The following is a 10,062-nucleotide window of genomic DNA, read 5'->3' on the forward strand; positions in this document are numbered from 1 at the left end:
AGTTATTTGTAGTGAGGTGGATGGAGTTAGAGTCTGTCATACAGAGTGAAGTAAGTCAGAAAGAGAAAAACAAATACAGTATGCTAACACATATATATGGAATCTAAGGGAAAAAAAAAAAAGGTCATGAAGAACCTAGTGGCAAGATGGGAATAAAGACACAGACCTACTAGGGAATGGACTTGAGGATATGGGGAGGGGGAAGGGTAAGATGTGACAAAGTGAGAGAATGGCATGGACATATATACACTACCAAATGTAAAATAGATAGCTAGTGGGAAGCAACTGCATAGCACAGGGAGATCAGCTCTGTGCTTTGTGACCACCTAGAGGGGTGGGATAGGGAGGATGGGAGGGAGGGAAATGCAAGAGGGAAGAGATATGGGAACATATGTATATGTATAACTGATTCACTTTGTTATAAAGCAGAAACTAACACACCATTGTAAAGCAATTATACTCCAATAAAGATGTTAAAAAAAAAAAACTAAAAGCTGGTTCTTTGAGAAGATAAACAAAATTGATAAAGCATTAGCCAGACTCATCAAGAAAAAAAGGGAGAGGACTCAAATCAATAAAATCAGAAATGAAAAAGGAGAAGTTACAACAGACACCGCAGAAATACAAAGCATCCTAAGAGACTACTACAAGCAACTCTATGCCAACAAAATGGACAACCTGGAAGAAACGGACAAATTCTTAGAGAGTTATAACCTTCCAAGACTGAACCAGGAAGAAATAGAAAATATGAACAGACCAATTACAAGTAATGAAATTGAAACTGTGATTAAAAATCTTCCAACAAACAAAAGTCCAGGACCAGATGGCTTCACAGGTGAATTCTATCAAACATTTAGAGAAGAGCTAACACCCATTCTTCTCAAACTCTTCCAAAAAATTGCAGAGGAAGGAACACTCCCAAACTCATTCTATGAGGCCAACATCACCCTGATACCAAAACCAGACAAAGATACTACAAAAAAAGAAAATTACAGACCAATGTCACTGATGAATATAGATGCAAAAATCCTCAACAAAATACTAGCAAACAGAATCCAACAACACATTAAAGGGATCATACACCATGATCAAGTGGGATTTATCCCAGAGGTGCAAGGATTCTTCAATATATGCAAATCAATCAATGTGATACACCATATTAACAAATTGAAGAATAAAAACCATATGATCATCTCAGTAGATGCAGAAAAAGCTTTTGACAAAATTCAACACCCATCTATGATAAAAACTCTCCAGAAAGTGGGCATAGAGGGAACCTACCTCAACATAATAAAGGCCATATACGACAAACCCACAGCAAACATCATTCTCAATGGTGAAAAACTGAAAGCATTTCCTCTAAGATCAGGAAAAAGACAAAGATGTCCACTCTCACCACTATTATTCAACATAGTTCTGGAAGTCCTAGCCACGGCAATCAGAGAAGAAAAAGAAATAAAAGGAATACAAATTGGAAAAGAAGAAGTAAAACTGTCACTGTTTGCAGATCACATGATACTATACATAGAGAATCCTAAAGATGCCACCAGAAAATTACTAGAGCTAATCAGTGAATTTGGTAAAGTTTCAGGATACAAAATTAATGCACAGAAATCTCTTGCATTCCTATACAGTAATGATGAAAAATCTGAAAGAGAAATTAAGGAAACACTCCCATTTACCATTGCAACAAAAAGAATAAAATACCTAGGAATAAACCTACCTAGGGAGACAAAAGACCTGTATGCAGAAAACTATAAGACACTGATGAAATAAATTAAAGATGATACCAACAGATGGAGAGATATACCATGTTCTTGGATTGGAAGAATCAATATTGTGAAAATGATTATACTACCCAAAGCAATCTACAGATTCAATGCAATCCCTATCAAATTACCAATGGCATTTTTTATGGAACTAGAACAAATCATCTTAAAATTTGTATGGAGACACAAAAGACCCCGAATAGCCAAAGCAGTCTTGAGGGAAAAAAACGGAGCTGGAGGAATCAGACTCCCTGACTTCAGACTATACTACAAAGCTACAGTAATCAGGACAATATGGTACTGGCACAAAAACAGAAATATAGATCAATGGAACAAGATAGAAAGCCCAGAGATAAACCCACACACCTATGGTCAGCTAATCTATGACAAAGGAGGCAAGGATATACAATGGAGAAAAGACAGCCTCTTCAGTAAGTGGTTCTGGGAAAACTGGACAGCTACATGTGAAAGAATGAAATTAGAACACTCCCTAACACCATACACAAAAATAAACTCAAAATGGATTAAAGACCTAAATGTAAGACCAGACACTATAAAACTCTTAGAGGAAAACATAGGAAGAACACTCTTTGACATAAATCACAGCAAGATATTTTTTGATCCTCCTCCTCCTAGAATAATGGAAATAAAAACAAAAATAAACAAATGGGACCTAATGAAACTTCAAAGCTTTCGAACAGCAAAGGAAACCATAAACAAGACGAAAAGACAACCCTCAGAATGGGAGAAAATATTTGCAAACGAATCAATGGACAAAGGATTAATCTCCAAAATATATGAACAGCTCGTGCAGCTCAATATTAAAAAAACAAACAACCCAATCAAAAAATGGGCAGAAGACCTAAATAGACATTTCTCCAAAGAAGACATACAGATGGCCAAGAAGCACATGAAAAGCTGCTCAACATCACTAATTATTAGAGAAATGCAAATCAAAACTACAATGAGGTATCAGCTCACACCAGTTAGAATGGACATCATCAGAAAATCTACAAACAACAAATGCTGGAGAGGGTGTAGAGAAAAGGGAACCCTCTTGCACTGTTGGTGGGAATGTAAATTGATACATCCACTATGGAGAACAGTATGGAGGTTCCTTAAAAAACTAAAAATAGAATTACCATACGACCCAGCAATCCCACTACTGGGCATATACCCAGAGAAAACCATAATTCAAAAAGATGCATGCACCCCAATGTTCATTGCAGCACTATTTACAATAGCCAGGTCATGGAAGCAACCTAAATGCCCATCGACAGACGAATGGATAAAGAAGATGTGGTACATATATACAATGGAATATTACTCAGCCATAAAAAGGAATGAAATTGGGTCATTTGTCAAGATGTGGATGGATCTAGAGACTGTCATACAGAGTGAAGTAAGTCAGAAAGAGAAAAACAAATATCATATGTTAACGCATATATGTGGAACCTAGAAAAATGGTACAGATGAACCGGTTTGCAGGGCAGAAATAGAGACACAGATGTAGAGAACAAACGTATGGACACCAAGGGGGGAAAGCTGCGGGGGGGTGGGGATGGTGGTATGATGAATTGGGCGATTGGGATTGACGCGTATACACTGATGTGTATAAAATGGATGACTAATAAGAACCTACTGTATAAAAAAATAAATAAAATAAAATTCAAAAATAAAAAAATACACAGTCTCAAAACTCCTGTATCATTATGAGATTCTGGACTTAGTATTTTTCAAACCATCGTTTCAACTGGAATGAACAGGCTGCACGAGGAAACTTAAAAATATATTTTTTAAAAAGCAGACAAGTTTCTACCAGGGTTACTATCAAGGCCAGGCAACATGTGCCCATAAATGGCGCTACTCGTGCCTGCCAGCATATCACCTGAAAGTGCTATCTTTAGGCAGGGCGGGAAGTGACACAGAAGAAAGGGGGGCTGTGGTCTTACCCACTTCAACAAGCACCAGGACCGTCTACCAGAACAGCACACCCCGGGCTCTGGGATAATTGTGAGCCCACCTTCAGCAACTTGCTATCAATTCAGTGTGAGTGCTGTTTTGTAAACACATCTAATTTGGATTTAAATTTTAATCCATAAAGTCATTACTAAAGGACTCCAAGCTGCTGAAATGATGAACCAACTGCTTCTAAAGCAGACAGAAAGGCACGATCACCAGTCAGGGCTTTCTGTCCTCAGCTCCCTTCTTGGCCTTCAGTATTCCTCACGTCTCTCAATTCCTTCTCAGCAAAGGGCTGACTTTCCCTGTGCGTGGTCTCCCACTCACCGAAGATTTTCTGTTGCTCTCCGCATGTTCTCTCTGTCTCTGTCTGTGTCTCTGTGTCTCTCTGTCTGTGTGAATGTGTCTGTGTGTCCCTCTCTGTCTTTCTCTGACACCATGTCTCTCTGTCTCTGTCTTTCACACAGACACACACGCGCGCACACACACACATATACACTTGCACACACGGAAGTTCTTTGTCTCTTTCTGACCCGGTATTGCAGTCACCGACCCCTTTGCTATTCCAATTTAATCTACTTCTCTAACATAAACATTCTTCTTTAACAAAAAGCTCAGGCTGACTGATCTGGGGGAAAGAAATTGTCTTAAAGAGCTAATGGCAGGGAACATAGCTGACCGACAGATGGACTGACCAACCCAAGGGACCGCCAGCATCTCAGCTCTTGCCCTCCTTTGAGTACTGGTTCTCATGGGTGAGATTACCCAGAAGAGGAGAAGGTTTTTTCAATGGAGAAATCAAAAGATGGATCTTTCAAAACATGGCGTACAACAAAATTTGGTTTCTTTAACAAACTATGTTTCAAACCCGAATCTAAGGGATTGATGAATTTTAACCCTTTATGTTCACCCTTCATAACAACCCCGTGAGGATGGCATTACACCTCTCCTCCATTTCCCAGGAGACAAGCAGAGAGAGGTCAGGCAACTTGCCCCAAGTCACACAACTAGAAAGTGACTACCAGGATTTCCACCCAGATAGTCTGTCTCCAGAGTCCATGCTTTTAACCGCTAAACTCTGATGTTTCTTATTTGATTGACTGCATTTTTGTCTAATTAACAGAGAGGAAATTTTGCATTCATATTTTATGCATTCTATCTACTATTAAAGCCAAGTTTTCTCTATCAGGGAAAATAGATGATTGATTTACCCTAGTGGGTAATTATTACCGTATTTACCCTATTGAATAAATATTTATTCTACTGTGCAAATCAGTTATTGCTCAAAACTCCTGTTTACGGCCCCCACCGTTAACAACACGTGTTGACTAGAGAGATTCGACGTAAACCTCTCACCTTCTTTCACCCCATTCCTTTTGTCAGTCCACATACCTAACCATATACAGTTCCCTTTCCAAAAAGCAGCTTCTTGATGAACCATTCGCAAGGACTTTGCCCTACTGCTCAGCGAGGGTTCGTAGCAACCCAGAGCAGCCAGGCCGATATGGCCCTGAAGACCCAACACAGAGACCCAGGAAGCTTCCCTAGAGAAGAATCCACGTTGATCTCGAAACTCTCCGTGTTCTGTGCTGCTCTCTGATAATCTACCTCACTTCGTTTGATTCAAAGTGAAAGTGGGCAAAATAAACCCTCGACCATTTGGCAAAGCCAGGAGAGACGGTCCGTTCTTTTCTGTAATAATAATAATAATATTTTCTGTTCTGCAGGACTGGTGTTTTCAGCGACGTTTCTTCCAAAGTATGCTTCGTTTTAGGATCTTAAAAGCCAAAGGCCCCAGGATTTTTTTCCCTTTCAAAAATGCTTTTCATTTAAGGTACAGTTTAGAAAGAAGCAGCCTGTGAAACCAATTAACTAATTGGAAATCACTTAATGACTGTGGCAGCATTTCGGAATTCTAGTGTCGGTTCACAGCAGTCAAGAGAAATTGCTTTCCAATATTATGATAAGGTAAGCAAGCTGTGGAGGTCTCACCCAGGGCGGCCGAAGGCTGCTGTGAGAGACAATGAGCTCTAATCCACCCACCAAAATAACGGAGATGTTATAGCATGGAACTCAGTCACTGGAAAGTAAGCAAAACATAAAAATCCAAAGATATGCAAAGATCTGCTGAGAATAAATGTGCGGCTATAGTTCCTTGCTATGATTTTTGAGAGCTTCCAATCTTCACATAGATATTATGCGGTTGAAACTGCTCTCTCTGAGAGAGCCAGACATGTGGGGAGGGAGAGGTGACAGGAGGAGGAGAAAAAAATAAGAGAGTAAATGTTCACCCTACAACAATTGTCTAATTAATTGTTTTAATATGAATAGAGTCCTTGTTCACATTAGGGAAATAATCTAGTTAATTGCTCAGTTAACAAAGCCAGAGAAAATAAATTACCCCAAACACAATATTTTATCTGTTTGCCATTTGCTTGTTCCAAGGTTGTAAGTTCTCTTAGCATATCTCTAAATAGCAAAGTTCATGAGAACCAAAATCATCACCGCCGAAAACAGTACCAGCCACCTCTAACAGTACACCTAATTCCTTTTTACTTTATTTTAAAGGAAAAGCACAGGGATACACATAGGCCTAGGTGGTTTTAAATCGCTTTGCGGTGGACCATTGGTTCTCATTTCTCCTAGGTCTCAGAATTATTTTGTGAGTATGGCAAATATCTTCACCTCTCTTTGCCTTAGTTTACTCGGCTGTAAAATGGCCTGACACCTATTCGAAGAAACAGGTATTCAGAGGACGGTTGAATTCTGCAAACATAGAGCCAGGCTGCTATAAATTCTTCCGGCAATAACAAACTTTTACTTTTTCTTCCCCAAGGATACAGTAAGTTTGGGCAACAAAGACTCTGTCCCAGAGATATTTACTGTTGTTTTCATCAACAGAAATTCTCTACACATGCTTGTCACTCCACGGCCAGCATGTGGGTTTCACCTAGACCCCAGCTTTATTAACTCTGTAATGATGAACAGTGTAGATGCCTTCTCCACTGGCTACCACCTTAGATGCTTGCTTTGTACCCGGTCATGACCCAAAGGAAGGAAGACATTCTCTTTTCAGGCTGCAGCAGGAAGAAAGACAAGTGCCACTCACACAAATCGCAATGCCAACCATTAACCTGCCAGACCATAGGACCACGCTAGCCCTGATCTCCCACCTGCCCCAGTTATCAGGTGCTCATTCAAAGCACGATCCACTTTGTAGAGCCTCATCCCTGGAGGTTCTTCACCCACGAAACACCCAGGACAAGGAGGGCAACATTAAAACTAAAATAAAGGGACTTCCCTGGTGGTCCAGCGGTTAAGAATCCGCCTTCCAATGCAGGGGACGCCGGTTCGATCCCTGGTCGTGGAACTGAGCTCCCGCATGCCGCGGGGCAGCTAAGCCTGCACGCTCTAGAGCCCGCGTGCCGCAACTACTGAGCCCGCACGCTCGAGAGCCCGCGCGCCACAACTAGAGAGTAGCCTGCGTGCTGCAATGAAGATCCCGCATGCTGCAACTAAGACCCTATACAGCCAAATAAATAAACATTTTTTTAAAACTATAATAAACTGATGATTCTTCCTTTAAAACAACGCTTTGTTCTGACTTGGGGGGGGAACAATTGTTTAACTTATTGCCTTTCTTGGGATTTCATTTCTAACCTGCATTCTAGCAAATGACATCCTACTAATACCAAGATTATATCAAGACAAGAGGGCTGATAAACTAATTTTAACTACCAGTGAAGATAATAAGTAAAGCAGAACATAGAATGTAATGATATACTGGGGAAGCCACCGAACCCAGAATTTCCTGAATGTGAGTCGAACTTATGAAATAAGAGGGAAACATTTTCATCTTCTTAATAAAAGAAAAACCTCCAAAATATCAAAGGAGAAAAACCCCTGCAAATGAACCTTTCAGATTGATTCAGAACATTTTCCAAGATGAGGCACCTGAAGAAAAACACGTGATTCAGGATGATAGCATCCTGAAACTTCTCTGTCCCACTTATGGCACGTTGCTCACTGACCCAAAGGTGAGGCTCTACCCACAAAGACAGGCTGAATGCCAACTTGTACAGCCTCATTTGCAAAGCTCGGCACTCTAGAGCTTAAACGTCCCCGCTTAACAAATGGTGAGCAATTTAGTCCATTGCATGTAGATGAGACAAAGGCCAAAGTCTAACAATAGCTAACCCTCTCTCTGAGTCCTTGAATTAACGAATGTTATTACAAAAAGAAAATATACTTTTATCTAGGTTGTTCCTTTTTCCCTCTGCTGTCTTCTGTGGCTTTGCCTATAAGCTCACGGTTTGTAGTTAAATTGGACAATTACTGAGCGAGAAGTGAATAATTAATGAACAGTGGCCGTAGATGTTTGGGAAACTGTGACCCAATCATTGAATGGAGAACTGAACCACTGAAATAAATGACTTGTTCCACTCATTACCTGATCAGCATTTGTTTAGAGATTCCTAGGTGCCCTATCAAAATTCTAATCAGTTCTATTTAAATTACATTTTTTGCACTGCATTGTTATAAATGCTAATTCATGCCTAGAATGGAACAGCTTCATTTCTTACCTCCTGAAGAAATGGATGAATAAAAACATACTTCTACGGGGCATAAAAGATGATCAAGGGTTCAGTGACGATTGGATTTGGCAGTTGCCAAATCACATCCTGAAACTCGGAGCTGAAGCTTTAGGGGACAACAAGGACATTCAAATCTTCCCATAACAAAGCCGTCCCCGTGAGGAGGCAGAGGACTGTCATGGCAGTCCCTGCATCCACCACTGGGGACTTCCTGCTCTTGGGGACGGGAGCAGCTTTGGGGAGTGAGGAAGAAAAAGGAAGGGAAATTGTTACCACCTGAGAAAAATGATCCCCAAAATCTTAAAAGCAGATGGTTATTTCAGAATCTCTGGGCCACTTCCCTGCATTGAGGAGAATTTCTCCCAACCTGGTACCCCATCTGTTTTTGCCAAGATGTCCACGTCCACCAGCTTGCAGGAGGTGACCGAGGTACCATAGCAAATGGTTCCCCCATATCTCCTACAATTAGTTCGGCCTCCAATGTTAGTACCAAAGTGCCACTCTAAACAGTGAGAGATGCTCCAGCCGAGAAGAGACAGAAGCATAAGTTTTACTCTGACATTCGAAGCCAGGCCACCTTGTAGCCTATGGGGTGGCCAGACGGGCCCGAGTCATTTGGGACGTAGAAAACCTCCTAAGGGAAAGAAGATCAGAATAGTGTTCTAGAAATTGCTAGAAACCTCCTAATGAGACCACAAAAGTCCTACTTGTAAAACTGCTTTGATAACACAACGCTCCTCGCCCATCCCAGGCCTGGCGTCTGTGGAAGCCAGGGAGCCTGCCTTCGCCCTGCATCAAAGTCAGAATTCATTGCTGGAAGTTTCTCCTAAGCTGAGGAATTACCTTGAGAGGACTAAATTTCCAAGTGCAAGTCAGCAGCTGCTGGGGAGGCTGGGGCCACCTCACTCATCCCGCCGCGCCCCGAGTCTCTTGTGGAGAGAGGCCCAGGCGAGGCCAGATCAGCCCGGCTTAGGGCTGCCTGGCCGGGGGTGGAAAACACAGGTTCACACAAGCGTTTAACCTCTTTTAAGCAGTGCAATGTGGCTGAGGCTTAACGCAAGGCTGGAACATTTTCGAGCTTATTAGCACCTCGATATCCTGTGCTTGTAGCTGAGGAAGGTGTGTGATGGGGAAGGGGGGCCGCTGGGAGGGGAGAGGGCGGGTCAGAGCCCTGAGCAAGAGAACAAGAGACTGTTTTCTGAGAGCCGCTGGGAAAAGGTGAAGCTTGCTCTCTAAATATTTCTCCTTTTAAACAGAAACGGTATTTTCCAGATCTCAAGGCTAATCACTTAATGGTAAAGAAGAGAAGAGAATCGCTTTTGTTCATCTTCCGTGAAACCCATCCGTTAGTTTGAAAGCAAAATTTCTCTAGGAAATACCTACGTGAGGGTGGCGTTTCTACAAGCTCTCAGCGTTGGGGAAGAGGGAGAAGAGATGGGAGAAGTAAGGCAGAGCAGGAACAGCTGTGTTCCGGTCATTGTCTGGGAGAAGATGGTCACCAGCTGGGACACAGGGGCTGCAAAGCTTTTGGCGGTGGAATCGGTCCTCGGGGAGAAAGTGACCAGGGAGAAAGTGATGAGGGCACCTCCCCCCAACCTTCCGAGGGGGGCTCAAGAAGCACGCCTCCCACTCTAGGGCTGAGACCAATCCTAAAGGGGGTCTTTTTAGAGAAATTAAGCTGCACGGTGATGTATCTCAAACTTGTTTAAATGATGATAATAATGGATACAATTATT

The sequence above is a fragment of the Balaenoptera physalus genome (assembly GCF_965194825.1).
Source record: "Balaenoptera physalus genome assembly, chromosome: 5".
NCBI lineage: Eukaryota > Metazoa > Chordata > Mammalia > Artiodactyla > Balaenopteridae > Balaenoptera > Balaenoptera physalus.